Source organism: Myxocyprinus asiaticus, chromosome 22, assembly GCF_019703515.2.
Source record: "Myxocyprinus asiaticus isolate MX2 ecotype Aquarium Trade chromosome 22, UBuf_Myxa_2, whole genome shotgun sequence".
In the NCBI taxonomy this organism is placed as follows: domain Eukaryota; kingdom Metazoa; phylum Chordata; class Actinopteri; order Cypriniformes; family Catostomidae; genus Myxocyprinus; species Myxocyprinus asiaticus.
In genome coordinates, this window is record NC_059365.1 from 27108675 (window position 1) to 27115004 (window position 6330).

Consider the following 6330-nt stretch of genomic DNA (forward strand, 5'->3'; position numbering starts at 1 on the left):
AAAATAAACTGTGTGTCAAAAACAAAATTATACAGACCACATTCCCCATTAGTAAAACAATCAAACCCCGAACTTCCCCCCGAACAAAACAAACAGAAAAAAGAAAAACGTGTGCATTAACTCCACGCACGAGAGCGCCAACCGGCGACGATCCCTCTAAACTCAAAAGGTCCATGAACGCCCACGAGCCCCCATGACAACTTTGCCGTCGGATTGCTCAATTTTGCCTCACAAATTTGTGAAGCAAAATTACATAACAGAAAATACTTTGTAAAATAAACCCCAGCCAAAAGGAAGAATGAACACAGAACATGTAGATTAGTTCACAAAATTGTTTTAAAGGTGTGATCCTCCGCAAAACAAATTTCAGCTGATATAAAACCGTTCAGTTTCACGGATAGACAAACGAATGTTCAGTGAGCCAGCCATTATGAGTTCAGCGGATGACGTAATCATTCCAGTGTCCCGTAAATGGAACAAGCTCCAGCCGGAGCCAACACAAAAAGAAACAAAACCGACATCCCAGTTCCCCGGATGATCAAGTCAATTCACTCGGAGGCCGCATAGAAGTATATATCATGACTTAATCAATCCGTCAATTTTATAAAAGACATCCTTTGTGTGAGCATGTATATATTTTGCGGTCATCCGTAGTGTCCACTCTCAAACTGGCCGGGAACTTCCATGCAAAAGTAATCTTCCGTCAATGCAAAAGCTTCTTTAAGGAAAGTGTTATTCACAAAACAAACTCCAGCCGCTAGGCGGAGCAAACACAAAAAGAAACCAAAATGACGCCCAGCTTCCTCAAAAGCCAGAGTAAAAACAGCGACTCGACCCACTCACATGAGAAACATCCAATGGTTTACTCGCCCATTGATTCTATAAAAGACATTGCCTGATTGGGAAAGGTAAATACTTTGCGACCGTCCTTCGTTTCTATTCTCAGTTTGGCCGGGAACATCAATGCAAAAGTGATCTTATGCTGATGCAAGAGTTTCTTGCATTCCCTGAACCGATCACGTTTCTCTCTTGTAGAACTCGCAAAGTCAGGGAACAAGAAAATATTATGATTCCTCCAAGAAAGCTTTCCTTTGCTCCTTGCCTGGCGCAACATGAGATCTTTATTGGATGACCTCAGAAATTTGGTCAGGATCTCCCTCAGCAGATCTCCGAGCAGGGACTCTGTGAGCTCACTCGATTTCCAGCTTGTGGCCTGTTATGTCGAGCAGACTCGGGAAGAGTTCGTCTAGAAATTCACCATATCTCTGCCCTCCTCATGCTCAGGAATTCCAACAATTCTGACGTTATTCCTGCGGCTTCTATTCTCAAGATCTTCAAGCTTTTCAAGAATACGTTCCAGATCAACTTTGGTCGCAGGCGGATTAGCGGATAATTCCCTCTCCGAAGACTCCAAATAATCGATTCGTTTCTCAGCATCTGATACTCTTGTAACTAACTCAGAAATTTTATTTCCATCGCCGTAATCAATCGACGTATTACAGCAAGATCCTCCAAGTCAGCAAGAACCTTCATCAGCATCACCGATATGTTGGACAACTGACGCTGGATGTCTTCTCCCGCCGCGCCATCCAAATCGAGTCCCTGGTCTGTAGGCCTGTTGGGGCTTTCATCCTGAGCACATAAGTGTCTTTTAATGTCTCCAGAGCCCGATGATTTTGACTTCTTTGCCATGTTTTACCTCAAAGAGCAAATGTGTAACTGGGTGTATCGAATTTCACCAGATTATAACATGAGAATAATCACAAATTTTGCAAAGTGCGCAGAGCTCGTCGTTTACACGTCTGCTTCTTGCATGGCGTCACGTGACCTCCCCTAGATAAGAACTCTTAAGAGGAATAGGAAACCCAAGGAAACATTCGCACACACAAAAGGAACCCTCGTAGTGACGTCATCTAGTGTCGACCATTTGTCTTCTGACGCTGTTTGCATGCACCATTCTATAGCAGTAACGACAAAAACAACACCGATATAGGACGCCAGAATTGGAGCTACACTTTTGTTAGGGCTGTTTTACACAAACTGTGTCTTCAGATTAGTCTTCACACTGGGCACATGAGCTGCGCGGTGCTGCATCTCACTTTCCTCATGTAAATTAGATTTCATGACGAATACGTTTAGAACAGATTTCAATTACCCACTCTTGATAATCATCTCATTATTTCTTATTATTTATGTCCGTTGTAATCCAGAAATGACCTTATCTTCTGTGTTTTCTGATGAAAACTCAAAGTCTCCTGTTGAAGTCACGCAGCAGATCTGCTCACCCATCGCACAAAAATAATATGTAAAACAGGCAATACTCTTTGGATACTTTTTATTCGGAAGCTTCACTTAACAGATGCCATTGACTCTGCAGTCGTGTGAACACAGCCTCTTTGACTGGCCAATTTTACAACTGCATATAGCGCAGGAAATCTGTCAATTAGTCCATTTGTTTGAAGGAAATAATGTCATTCGAATTTGTCAGTGAAAAATCTTCCATGGATTTTAAGACTGCTTGCTCTGTCAGTAGCAGGAACATGTCCCACTGTTCACCGTTAGATTCATAGAGATGCAAACGCGGCTGCAAGAAGGAAAATTTGCCTCATTTACATTCAATGCGTTAGCCCTTCTACTTGGAGCTATGAAGGTGCAGACTGCTGAAAGACAACCCCCAAGGTGAAAATAACACATCTGAAGATATGTGAAGATATTTGAGGTAGTCTACAGATATTTTAAATTATTGTTGTATTTTAATGCATTTATTTCTTAAATTCATATACATTTTGTAAAAATGGGGGAAAGTATATTTCATAATTTAAATAAATTTTTGTCTTCATTTATATAAATGCTTCTCTGAAGGGGCTGACTGCACGCCATTGCCTAAAACGGGCTTTAATGTGACATGGGCTGTACCTGATGAACACTAACACCCTGTCTATACAGGGTGGCTTAAGGCTGTCTACACTGGACGCGTTGAAGCGAACACATAACCGTTATTTGCCTTGTTGGCAGGAGTAGTGTCAGCGCGTGCAGCGCAAAATGGAACAGGACATCCATTTACTATCAGCGTGATGTGACGCGACGCAACAAACGCTTTCAGTGTAGTCAGCTTACTTGATTAAAATGGGATCTACTTGCTTTAGATGCACCGTTCGCATCTGGTGTAGACAGGGTGTAAGACTTAAAGGGACAGTTCAGCCAAACAGTAACATTCTCTCATCATTTACTCACCCTCATGCCATTGCAAACTCATTTGACTTACTTTCTTCTGCGGAACACGAAGACATTTTGAAGAATGTATGAACTGTTTTTTGTTCATACACTGTCAATGGGGTCCAAAACTTTCAAGCCCCAAAAAGGACATTAAGGAAGCATAAAGGTCATCCATATGACTCGAGAGGTTTAATCCATGTCTTCTGAAGCGATGCGATCGGTTTGGGTGAGAAACTGACCTAAACTTAAGTGATGAGAAAATGATAATTTCTTTGAAACTTCTGCAATTAGTTCAGCCTGAAATGTAGAGGCACGTAATGTAGAGACTCGATTCAAACGTTGCATTTTATTTGCGCAGAACCAACGCCTTAAACTTACCTAATCTTTTGCCATCTTGCAAGCATGGTTATTTCCTTCAGGACATGCAAATCAAGTTTATTTAAACCATCTTGAATTATGCTACGAAGAATCAGCTAAACCTTCAAACTGAGCATTAAATATGCTCATAAAAGTTTCTCTCTCACTGAATCTGTGTTGCCACAGAGCGCTCGACGAGTCTGCTATAATTCTTGACATTTCTAGATCACTTCTCCGAGGACAAACAAAAAAACAAGGTATACAGCTTTGTGTACAAGGTGCCGTATGAGCAAATAAATAATGCAGTCCAAAAGTACATGCTGATGATGAGCGGGAAAACAAATCACCTAATTAATTAGTTACAATATAGTGACACACGATGCTAAACATTGCACCAATAAATGTTCCTGTAAACACATTTCAAAATGTGCCCAAAGCAGTGTCATTAGATAGCACAGGGTGTTCCAAAGTAAATGTTTTGTTATATGCAATCAGATTACACACTTTTAAGGTAGCATGTTCATCACACATTCAAGGGAGGGAATGAATATGTATGATCTCGAAGAAGAAGAGAAAAGAGAGCGAGAGAGATGTTCTGTGGCAAAGGATAAGGAATAGACTTTGAATGATTATAAATGTTTCAATGGAGACAACTAGGAATGTGGATGAACTAATAAGATCTGGGGATAGGAGGGGGGGGTTCTAACCATGGTGAATAACAAAGATGATAACTCTCTTGATCATTTCAGCAGAATCAGAATCACAGACCTCCTCCCTCTTCCACTGCCAGCATCATTCAGAGTTCATGAGCCACAACTCAAATTAGCCTAGACTCTTTTCCTTTTTCTGAGGCTGTTCAGCTGTCGGCGTTTCAAAGAACATCAAAGGCCGAGTCTCAAAAGAGCTTTTAAAGAACCTTCAACCTCATATTACATCACTGTCATGTGATTTGGAAATTCATGAATGTGCTTTGGAGACAAATGTTAAAATCAGGCACGTTAGTTAATCAGTGAAGTTAGGCTCTGTGTTTATCTGTAAAGAACAGGAAGAAAAGGGGACTGAATACCAATAACTGTGGAGAAGAAAAGCGGCCGATCACAGTGAGAAATAGATCTATTTCCAACGGCCGTATGCAACAATGCATTTCAAATCAGATGATAAAGTCAGCGGTAGCCAACTGTCAAATCAATTAAGCATCAACTGCGCGCGCGAGTAAATTCCCTCCTATTTAATACAGGATCGGATATCCGATTCACCAGCTTGACAGGACAGATTAAAGGGGCCGTTCAGAGCGAACGAGTCCTAGCAAATAATAATAAATTAAAAAAAAGCTGGACGAAGCGCAATGAATATAACAGAACGCGGGTGTCTCGAGACCCGTTTTTAGGAGATTAAGTTGTTTTTGACTTGCGGCACAACGGTCAAAGACGTCCATCTGACACATAGAAAACCAATTTAAAAACCAGCAGACAGACGCAAAAACGCATTCGCTGTGAACAGCCCTTGCATATGCGCCAATTATAACGGACATTACCGGCCGGAATTATCGCTCGTTTGAAAATTTAAACTAGTGCAACGCTGCACGTCGCACTTTGCATTTACAGCAAATAAAGTCTTACCTTTCACTCTCAAAGGAGAGAAACGGCGAAAGTGAAGCACTTCAGATTTCCATTTTACGCGAAAGCTCAGCTGGCAAGAACGCGACGGGATGACAGTGATGAACGGGCAGACTGTGACGAGCGGAAAATCTCTCATACATTAACCAGGACATCAGCCGTGAAAGGTGGATCGCGTGCGTTTGTTTGTGTAGTTCCGCGCGCTAGCAGAAATCATCGTTTCAAGTTGTGCACCTGCCTCGATTCCTGCATAACGCATCAGTTGTAATCCCAGACTTGAGCGCGTAGTCTTCATTCACTTCAGATGAAGTTTGCTGGACGGCATCTTGACGCGCTCGGCACGAATGAGAGGAAACGCACGGATCTCCAGAGCCCGTCATAAACACGGAGATTTGTCACGCAGAGTTGAAAGCGCTCGCATGTATGAGCCAGGTCGTAATATGTAAAGCCGCTTGTAGTTTGCTCACAAAGGACTGCTGCTGAAATTTCCTTGGACATGTACTTGGACCAAGTTACCGGAGGAATGCTCGCAGTGTTTCTTTGGGGAAAACAATGGTCTTTTAAGGAGTACAGCGATGAGGGGGGATTTTGAGGAAAGCGGATTGTATATCCTTTGTACACAAAAATAATTATAACCAGGTTGAGGTCTTTCAAGCAAAATCACCCTTTTAAAAGTTGCTAATTATGCTTATGATAAAGGGGTAGTTCACCTAAAAATGACATTTCTCTCGTCATTTACAGTACTAATATGACTTCTGCTGAACACAAATATTTTTAGATGAATATCTCAGCTCTGTAGGTCCATACAATGCAAGTGAATGGTGACCAGACCTTTGAAGGTCCAAAAAAACAGAAAAAAGCAGCATAAAAATAATCCATAAGACTCCAGTGGTTAAATCCATGTCTTCTGAAGTGATATGATAGGTGTCGGTGAGAAAAAGAAATATTTAACTCAGTTTTTACTTAATCTCCACTTTCATTGCATTGCTTCAGAAGACATATATTAAACCACTGGAGTCTTATGGATTACTTTTATGTGATTTTTAGAGCTTCAAAGTTTTGGACACCATTAACTTGCATTGTATAGACCTACAGAGCTGAAATATTCTACTAAAAATCTTTGTGTTCTGCAGAAGAAAGT

At 41.3% G+C, this 6330-nt stretch overlaps 1 pseudogene; it reads right to left on the reverse strand.

Moving 5' to 3' along the window:
• LOC127412666 (dystrophin-related protein 2-like) overlaps positions 1–5982 on the reverse strand; it is a 222590-nt pseudogene extending 216608 nt beyond the window's left edge.
• Between the last annotated feature and the right edge of the window lie 348 nt (positions 5983–6330).